Source organism: Tupaia chinensis, unplaced genomic scaffold (genome assembly GCF_000334495.1).
Source record: "Tupaia chinensis unplaced genomic scaffold, TupChi_1.0 Scaffold000061_1, whole genome shotgun sequence".
Lineage (NCBI taxonomy): Eukaryota > Metazoa > Chordata > Mammalia > Scandentia > Tupaiidae > Tupaia > Tupaia belangeri.
In genome coordinates, this window is record NW_006159519.1 from 2,340,758 (window position 1) to 2,348,464 (window position 7,707).

Below are 7,707 nucleotides of genomic sequence, written 5' to 3' on the forward strand. Positions count from 1 at the left end.
CCCCCGCCAGATGAGTGGGAGGGAAAGAAGTCAGAGGGAAGGACAGAGCCCTGGCTGCTCCTGGAAGTGCCAGCACATGGCCGGGTCACGGCCAGTGCCAGCTGTCCCTCTCCTAGGTGTCGCCGTGGGCACCCTCGCTGCCTTCCAGAATCCCTACTCCATGTGAGAGGAGAGGCCATCGGGCATTTTAAGAAAAAGGGTCACAAGATCTAATTTATGTTCTCTGAGGTTTCCTCTGGCTGCTGTGTGGAAAACTGGCCAGGAAGCGAAGGGAGAGGGAGCGTGAAGTGGCCTCTGCAGCACATCCCAGGAAGGGATCCGAGCTGGGGGTGGAGGAACTGTCGGATGTGAACAATTTAGGAAATCGAGCTGGGGGCTGGCCACTCTGGTTAGATGCCTGCTAGACACCCAGAAATGTCAACTACTGGTCAGAGTTGTCCAGCTGGAATTAAGGGGAGACGCCTGTGTTGGAGACAAATATGTGAGAGTCACAGCAGTTCCATGGCCTTTAAAGCCTAAGAAGGTGGAGCCAGCAGGTAGAGTGGTGATTAAGGCGGCTGGATCCCCTCACAGGGCTGTGATTCAAGTCCCAGAATTGCAACCCCCATGCCCAAAATGCCAGAAAGAGAATGCAGTCTGACCAGATAGATGATTTCTCACCTCCCGCAAATGCACACAGCCTATAGCAAAAATTATACAAAGGGGGGCAGCTTCGAAAAGCTTACGGAAAAAGTGAATTAAGGTGTGAGTTTATTTGGTGCAAAAACTTCTGAAATCCATGCATAGCTTTTGCATAATAGGCCTTTTCTTTTCTTTTCTTTTTGGAGAGCTTTTTTGCTATAGAGTGTGTGCACTTTCCAGAAAGACAGAGAGACAAAAAACAAGAGATCACCCCCTGGGGGGATGGCCACACCGCAATCCCTTCTCTTCCACTCTCTTGGGATCTTGGACACGCACACACACACACCTGGCACGAGTTTAAGCCACCAGGTCCAGGACTCAAACAGCGGTCAACTACATGGGAGTCCAGCGACATAGCCATTGCGCTAACTGCTGATCCCAATGGGCATTTTCATACCTTTTGAAGACCCCTTATATTACCAGTTGAGATAATTTTGGCAAGAGAATGGAGGTAAAAGAAAAAGGGGAAAAAAAAAAACGATGAAGGAAATTAGAGGTTGGGCGGATGAGGTACCGCCAGCCCTGAAAACTGAGAGGAGGTGGTCAGCTAGGTGGAGAGACAAGAGGCTGAGTGTCCTGGAGTGGGGACCGTGGCTCAGAATGGAGGGTGTGATCACCTGGGTCGGAACTGGCAGATTTGCCAAGAGGGTGTGGCCTTAGCACCGTCAATCCCTGGGACATTGCTGTGAGGTGTTTTGGTGGCAGTAAGGTTAGACGGTTGGCTGCCCTGTGAGAGCTCTGGGTGGCAGTGAGTTTTGGGTCAGGTGAGCACCGGCATGGGGCATAACCCTGCCCCTCCTGCCCCAGCGGGGGCTCCTGGGCTTTAGCCAGTGAGCATTCTTTCTTCTGCCCAGGGCCACTCTGGAGAAGTGTGGCAATAGGAAGGAGCAGCTGGAGGCTCCATGCTCTTCTTTCTCTGGTGAAGGGATGCCTGGATGGGAACGCATCCCTGCAGAGAGGGCTCCCATCCCTTCTGTGCACAAGGAGGCCCAGCAGCTCCCTCCTTCCCCTCCCTGGCCAGCTCTAGTGATGATCCCGGCTTTGGGCACCAGAGAAGCCTCCCCAGCAGAGCTGTGGCCTCCCCTCCTCTCTCTGTCCCGTCTACTCTTCCTTCGCTCCGCTGGGCGCATGCCCAGGATCAAGACTCCTGCTTCCTGCCCCCTTACCGGTTGCCCCTCACAACCGTTTGCAGTTTCAAGGAGGTGCCTGAGGTTGGAAAAATCCTTCTGTCTCAAACGGTGAGACTGGAATGGAAGAGACTTCGGCCTCCAGGTGGCCCCAGGAGAATCACTTGGAAGGTGCATGGGTCACCCCCGGGGCACAGCGTAGAGGGAGGGCTGTCCAGTCCTCATTTTCTCTAGGGCTTTCCATCTCCCTGCAGACTCCCTGGGGTCCTTAGACCAAAGCACTTCACAGGAAGCTGGAAAAGAAGTTCTTGGAAACAGAGGCCAGCTATGTGAGGGTGAGCAAAAGGTAAAAGATTTTTGTTCCAAAGGGAGGAGCGGGGCGGAGGATGCTTTCATTTAGCCCGTGATGACAAGATAAGGAACGGATAGGTTTAAGCTGCACCGAGGAACGCGGAGATAAGAGCGGGCTAGAAACCTCCCAACCAGATGGTGCTCTAGACAGTGCAGGGTGTCCTGGGCTGCGGCCAGGCTCCGCGGGGCCATTAGCAAGCCCGCTGCGAGGCCAGGCCGCGGAAGCAGGTGGGAGGCAGACGGACCGGGAGGGAGCACATGCCGCAAGGACCGTCTGGGCCGGCCTGCTCCGGGGGCCCACAGGTTTGCGAATTCCTTTCCTGCCCAGGACAGCTCTGCAGGTTCCGCCCCAGGAAGTCAGGGTCTTGGCAGCGAGTTCCGATGGAGTGGCAGTATACTAAGTCAGCGGGAGTCTTGGGAGTGGTGTGTGTGTGTGTGTGTGTGTGTGTGTGTGTGTGTGTGTGTGTGTTGGCGGGGGCCGGGGCCAGGAGGGGTGGGAGCAGCCCTTGTCTCTGGACCTGGCTGTGCAGCCTGCAGTTCCTCTGTCTTGGACACGCAAACCCGCTCTCAAGAACTGGGGACCACAGGCCACGCTCCTGCTCCGAAATCCGGGAAGCAGGTCCGGGTTATGGTGGCGCCCACTGTTCCGCTTCACTTCTCCTACCTAGAGAGGGTCATTCTGGCTGAAGGCCCTTCCTAGGCTCCTGCGCACCCCACTAGGAAAGATGGAAAAGCCGGGACCAGCAGATGGCACAATGGTTTCTCACTGGACTCCCACGTCGTTAACGGTGGTTTGAGACTCAGGCCGTGCACTTGGGCGTGCGTGTCCAAGACCCCAAGAGAATGGAGGAGAAGGGTTTGTGGCATGGCCATCCGCCCTGGGGCGGTGGGTGAGGGGTGGGTGGGGTTTCACGCCTTCCCTCTCTCTCTTTTCTTGGGAAAGTGCATGCGCCCTACAGCAAAATCCTCTAAAGGAAAGCGGACCCAACGCTGTGCGCAGACAGTGGGCTGGCAGCGGCGTCTCAGGGAGTCGAGGAGGCAAGCTGGTGGACGGCAAGGCCTTTCCCCCTGGAAGGTTCTGGAAGGGGAAAGTCTTGACTCGCTGTGATCTTCCTCACTCTCTCAGTCAGGTTCAGCCTCCTCCTCAGGGTCACCCCCTCGGGGGTCTTCCTGCGCCTCCCACTGCCCACCCTGCAGCCTGCTCAGAAGCCAGTGAGGACGGTCACCCCACCGCGCTCCATCCACTCTCCTGGGCCACTCTGGACAGGGGCGTAGTGTGAACCGCGTCTGCAGCTCACACAGCCTGTGTGCACAGAGGGAGGACAGGCTGCGAGAAGCAGCCGGGTCTCTTTGTAAGTCATACCTGCTGCACTCTGCTGACCATCGACGTTGCATTACAGTGGCCAAAATCCTTAGAGGAAATGAGACTGGAGGGAGAGGGATTGTGGGGTGGTCATCCCTGCTGGGGGTCACTATCTCACCTTCCCTTTCCCTATGTGTGTGTGTGTGTGTGTGGTGAGTGCACATGCCCTGTAACGTTAGTTTAAAAAAAATAGAATAAAGGGGACCAGCAGGTGGCATGGTGGTTAAGGCACTGGACACTCCCACATGGCCAACCAGGGTTCGAGTCCTGAATCTGGTGGCTTGCTTTCTCACTTCCTCTCTCTCTCATTCTCACCCTCTGTCTCTCTCTGCTCAAACTAAAAAATACATGAATGAATAAATAAAATAAATAATTATTTTTTAAAAAAGAAAAGTAGTGATAAAAAAAAAAAAAAGAATACAAAATAGGTCCTACGTGGCTGGCCACAGCTTGAGTCCTGGATGTGGAGGCTTGCTTTGTCACTTTCCCTCCCTCTCTGTCTGTGTTTCTCTCTGGTCAAATTAAAATAAATGAAATGAATAAATTAAAAAAATAAAATAATTTATTTTTTTTGGAGAGGTTTTTGCCATAAGGCGCTTGCCAGAAAGACAGAGAGACAGGGAGACAGAAAGCGAGAAATCACCCCCCAGGGGGGATGGCCACACCACAATCCTTTCTCCTCCATTCTCTTGGGATCTTGGGCACACACACATACACTCCTGGCATGAGTCTAAGCCACCAGGTCTGGGACTCGAACCACAGTCGACTACGTGGGAATCCAGCAACATAGCCATTCCACCAGCTGTTGGTCCCAATAAATAATTCTTAATAAAAAAAATAGCCAAGCAAGTGGTGTGGTGGTTAAGGCACTGGACTCCCACATAACTGACTGTGGTTTGAATCCTGAACCTGGCAGCTTGCTTTCTCACTCTCTCTCTCTCTCTGTGTTTGTCTCTCTCTCATGAGCACATGTGCCCTATAGCAAATTTAAAAAAATAACAATAAGAGAGATGTGGTGGTTAAGGTAGTATGGTGGTTAAGGCACTGGATACACCCACAAGGCCAACCACAGTTCGAATCCTGGACCTGGTGACTTGCTTTCTCACTTTCCTTCTCTCTCTCTCTCTGTGTGTCTCTCTCTAGTCCAATGAAAATAAATGAATAAATAAAATTAAATAAAAAATAATTATTTTAAAAAATAAATAAAATTAAACAAATAGTTATTTTTAAAAAAGTCATACATGAAGAAATTTTTGCAGTTCGGTTAGTACCCATCTTTTTCTCCTTTAAACAGATATTTCTCAGGAACTGGCACAGGGTCATCCTAGCGAGGAAGTTTTGTATGCAAATTTCCATTCAGCAAGTGTTTGTTGAACACCTACTGTATACTCAACGTCTGCCTTCAAAGAACACATGCTCTCTGTAGAGAAGGGTGGAAGAAAAGTACAGTGTTATTTCAAAACAAAATTGTTGCATGGGATTCTGAGCTCAAGAATGGATTAAAGGAGAGGATTTGCTATTGGGAGAATGGGTTCCAAAAGAATGAGTTCAGCCCCCACTCGTCTCTCGCTCTCTCCTAGCCCTCCTACCCTGTTATCATGAGGCAAGAGGGCCTCACCCTGAACCCTCCATCTTGGACTTCCCAGCCTCCAGAACCACGAGCCTGTACATTTCTGTTCCTTGTAAATGGCCCACTCTGTCTTCTGTTACAGTAGCACAAAGAGGGCAAGTCAGATGTGTAGTCGCCACCACTCAGTAGTACTGTGGCGATCTCTGTGGAACACATCTAATAGAAAAATTGTATAAAACACAACAAAGTAATTAGGAAGTGATGTGTTTTGAGCATTTATTAACTTTGCTCTTAGAATTATTAATTAAATAATTATATAACATTGCTTTTTTGTTTAGATTTCTGCCATAGGGCACATGCCTTAGCCAGAGAGAGAGCGGGGAGAAGGAAAATGAGAAATCACCCCCCCCAGAGAGGATGGCCATGCCATAATCCCTTCTTTTCTACCCTCCTCTTGGGATTTTGGTACATGTGTACATGTGCCCACCATGCTTTTCAAGCCCCTGGGTCTAGAACTTGAACTGCAGAATCAGCCAAATGAGATGTAGCACCTTAGCTACCATGCCACCTGCTGGCCTCTGAATGGTGGCTGCATTTAGAAATGAGCTCATGAAATTGCTGCGCGTTGATGACAGGCTCTCAGGAACCTGGACACACCAGCTCCAGTGCCTGGGAGGACAGCACACACAGAGTCGTGCCATGGTGGTTTATACGGGGGTGGTGGTGGGGGGTGGATGTCACACCTAATGAAAGGCTTCCATAGAGCTAATAATGACTTGTCTGGCCTAGATGTTCTTGCTCGCGGTCCATTTTCTTCTCACTGGGGCTAGTCCTAATGATTCAGCCTGCTAGAATTCTCAGCCACCTGCCTCCAAGCGCCATAGAAAAATCTCTCTCTCTTTTTTTTAAGAGCTATTTGCTATTAGGGCACATGTGCTCACCAGAAAGACATGGAGAGAGACAGCAAGTGAGAAATCACTCCAGCCTCCCGGAGGAGATGACCACCCTGCAATCCTTTCTTCTCTATTCTTTTCTCGGGATTTTGGGCACGCAAGCACACACACCTGGCATATTTTAAGCCACTGGGTCCAGGACTCAAACAGTAGGCCATGTGGGAGTCCAGTACATTGGCCACTGTGCCACCTGCTGGCACTTAGAAAAATGTTATAAACAGATTTTGTTGTTTGAGATCCCTCAGAAGACTGCTGTTGAAACATACATAGTCAAGGTCGCTTCCTTGGTTAAGGAGGCCTTCCCAAGGGAACAGGCCCCACACTTCCACCCAAGCATTTCTTCTTTACATGGGGAAGGCTGAGGGGGAGACCGATGCTCCACAGGAGAGGGTAATCCGTGAAGCACATTCTCAGGGTGTTGAAGACTGAGACCATTTCTGTTCATCTTTGCGGTCAATGGGGAGTTTACATGTTGCCCTAATTATAACAGAGGGTCAAAGGTGTGGGCATGTTCAGGTGCTTCTCTTCATTTAACAGGTGGTACAGAAAACATTTGAATCGAATCCACCTCGTTTATTCATCACCTGCTATGTGTCAGAGCCCAGGACTCAAGGGAGTTCTAGAACTGAGTTAAATGTACGCAATTTCTCCAATTTCCAACTGCTGGTCCCCCACTTTGGTTCATTTTAAAAAGCTGTTTTCAGTCTTACAGAAATCTTTTAGAAAGATATAGCCTAGTAGTTATATCAACTAATTCTTTAATTTGGGGGTTTTAGTAGGGGTTCAAAATGTGGCTCTTGGGGTCAGCAGGTAAAGGTGGAGGTTAAGGTGACTGGATCTGACATGGCTTACTCCACCGTTCAAGTCCCAGACCTGGTGGTTTGAAAATCACACCAGACATGTGTGTGCATGCCCAAAGTCCCGAGAGGAGACTGGAGGAGAAGGGATTATGGTGTGGCCATCTTCCTGGGGGGTGATTTCTCACTTTTCCTCTCTCAGTCTCTCTCTGGGGAATGCACACCACGTATAGCAACAACTGAAGGAATGAAAATGGCTCTCAATGTAAGAGAAGCTAGGTCTGGGCTGCCCTGAGCCGCTGCCGCTGCCGTGGTCATCCTGTGCGCTGCTTCACCTGCGGTAAGACTGGCGGCAACGAGTGGAGGCCCACCTGGGGCTGCTACAGGCGAGTTCGCTGAGGGGGATGCCCTGGACGCACTGATGCTGCTGCCAGCTGCTATCACGTCCACCTGATCAAGAAGCTGCTCGGTTATGCACCCCTGCAGAAATGACGGCTGGGAGACGCCCTGCTGTGCTGGCCGTGGGCAGTCAGGGTCCTGCCTGCAGTTCACAAGCTGGTGCTGGGGAATGGCAAGCAACACCTAGCCACGCTGCACGGACACAGAGTCCCCTCTGGAAGGAGCCATTGGTAAACGTCTTCGTAGAACCACAAATAAAACAAAAACAAAGAACTGAAAAACCTTTTTCTGTGGGCTTGCTCCTGTTTTTGCCCTACAGTTTTTCAGTAGGCCATCTCCTTCACAAAATGTTGTCTGTAGGCAGATTAATCTACGCAGCCCAGACACCGTTTTTGGAGATTCGGGCTGATAAATCCAAATGCCTGCCCGGCATCTCCTCTGGAGGTCTCCAAAGTCCACCAGATTC